The 2,473-nt window shown below is 41.7% G+C and overlaps 1 pseudogene; it reads right to left on the bottom strand.

The window, feature by feature from the left end:
* Positions 1-258: 258 nt before the first annotated feature.
* Positions 259-1,157, bottom strand: LOC118852990 (annotated as a pseudogene).
* Positions 1,158-2,473: the final 1,316 nt, after the last annotated feature.

The raw sequence follows: 2,473 nt of genomic DNA, 5'->3' as shown, positions 1-2,473 counted from the left end.
AATTATTGTTACTATTCATCTTAAATCCCATTTTCTCCAGGAATCCTTCCATGATTTCCCCTTGCCCAAGTTGATAATGACCTACCTTTCCCTGTCAAGCTTCACATAAAACATTGTTCAAAATAAAACAAATTTTTATTATATAATATTGTATAATAGAGATATATTGGTATCTTATCTCCCCATCACAACATAACTTCTTTTTTTTTTGTAAGAAACCAATGTTTATTTTCCATCAGCATTTTTCCAACGCTATTAGAGCATCTGGGGCAAAACTTAAGACCACTCTGTGGTAGTTCCTACCCACTCAGTGGCCTGAGCAGTAGGAGCCGAAGACCAGTCCTCAGTAACTGGCTGAGCACTTCAGTCTTCGGTGGGGAACTGCTGAATGGGCACAGATGGCACCTGTACTCCCTCAGACCAATTCGCCACTTCCAGTTGAGTAGCAGTGAATTCTGGGGCAGATGCAGTCTATTTACCCTAAAACTCTTACTTTATCACTGACTTCTCAGCTGCGGCCGGCTCTTCCTTTTCAATCTCCTCTGGATCCCTGCAGAAGTAAAGATCAGGCATAACCTCCCACAGGTGTTCATGAGAGATGGTACCATGCATAAGCAGGACTTCATGGGCCAGCATCCACCATATCAGATCCACTGAGTGAGCCCACTTGTTGTTACATGGAATGGCAATATCCACATAGCGAAGTGGAGAGGCTGTGTTGCACAGTGCAATGGTTGGGAGGTTAACATGCGATGCTTCAGTCAGAGGCTGGTGATCTGCCTGAGGATCAGTGACCACCCAAGAGGCGAGGCTCCCTGAAAGCTGCCTGGATCTGGTTAGTGAAGGTGCCCGGTGTGAAACATCCAGCAATAGGTGTGGAGCCAGTGGCAGCCGCAAATTTCAGAACAGCTCGCTGGCCAGTGTTCCTGGATGAGATGACACTAACATCAGCTGGGTTTTTAGTGGCAACAATGGCACAAGCTGCCAACAGAAGCTTTTCCCAAGTTCTCTTCAGGTTAATGATGTAGATGCCATCACTCTTTCTTTTGTAGATATACTGTTCCATCTGGAAGTCCAAATTGGTGCCACCCAAATTCAGCAAGGAATTTAAGGACATCCTCCTCCTTCATGTGCAAGACATCCAGGGCTCCGGACATTGTGAAAGCTTCCCTTTAAAGTTACGATGGAAACCAAGAACAACACAGCATGGAACCCTTTTCGGGGCAGAGTGGAAAGGGCACAACATAAATTCTTAAGGGCAGAGAAGGTTTCTTATCTAAATATGAGATAATGCATGTAAAGAACTTTGCAAAGAATAAAGCCATATAAAGGTGAATGATTATTACAAACTTTACATATCCCTATGGCACAGTACTGTGTATAGTAGGTGCTAAAGAGATGTTTGTTTTATATTGTGCTATATGAAAATACTGTAAGTAGGAGACTCCTTTTTAGTGGTTTTCTCTTTAATGCTTCAATAGATCTGTGATCTCATCAACAGGAATATTCATCTTGCTGGCAGAGATCCCATTTCATTTGGACTATTTATGCCTGACCTGTGCTAGAGCCTTCTGAGCTCACATTGGTCTGATCAGCCACAGTTGGATACACTGTAACTTGACTCCAACATAATGGTGTCATTTTGTTCCTCTTTGAGAACGTAGGAAAACAACCAATTAACCAAGAGATCCCAACAGATCTCTGCCTTCTCATCCTGTAAAATTCTTCTCCATGTCCTTCCAAATATCTTCTGCAGAGAATTCAACCAATGTACCAAAGGCTTTCTTCCAGCTCTTTTTATATTTTTTGGGCGCTGGTAGAGCCCTTGGGCTGTGTATATCTTGCTGGCTCCCATTCTTTCCATTAGTCACCTCCGTTTCTGATAATTTCCTTTATGATATCACTTATTACAATTTTTTGAACACTAGCTCATCAAAGGTTGTTTGCTATGGGCTGCATGCACCCACCATGCATCTTTCTATTATCCTTTGGGTCAACTACAACTTTAATTCCGTGCAAATTGTGGTGTGCTAAGCTTCTCATTCATACAACATTATTTGATCTATGTTTGTGTATAAAGAAGGGTCTTTATGCCAGAAAACAGTTTGGGATTATGAAATGCACCATACAGTTTCCTAAAGGCAATTCAGCCTGCTCTCTTCCTTACATTAAATTTTGGGTGCATCTCATTTTCCATCTGCATTTCCTGTCTTAAACACATGTACTGATGAACTAAGTCAACCTAGGAAGCAAATTTCATTGGTTAACTCTAGGAATTCATCGCTGTTGCTAGATGTGCCCTGCTTAGATCAAAGTTTCAGGCAGATATAAATTACTATGTTCAGCACATTCTAAAGTGCATTTTTATCTACTACCCTACTGAAAGTGCTCTCATGAAGGTTATCAGGAACCGTCTACTTGCCAAACCCCATGATATTTTCTCAGTTTCTTCCTCTATGACTTCTGTGCAGTA

This window comes from Trichosurus vulpecula, chromosome 6 (genome assembly GCF_011100635.1).
Source record: "Trichosurus vulpecula isolate mTriVul1 chromosome 6, mTriVul1.pri, whole genome shotgun sequence".
NCBI lineage: Eukaryota > Metazoa > Chordata > Mammalia > Diprotodontia > Phalangeridae > Trichosurus > Trichosurus vulpecula.
This window is presented reverse-complemented; position numbering and strand designations above follow the sequence as displayed.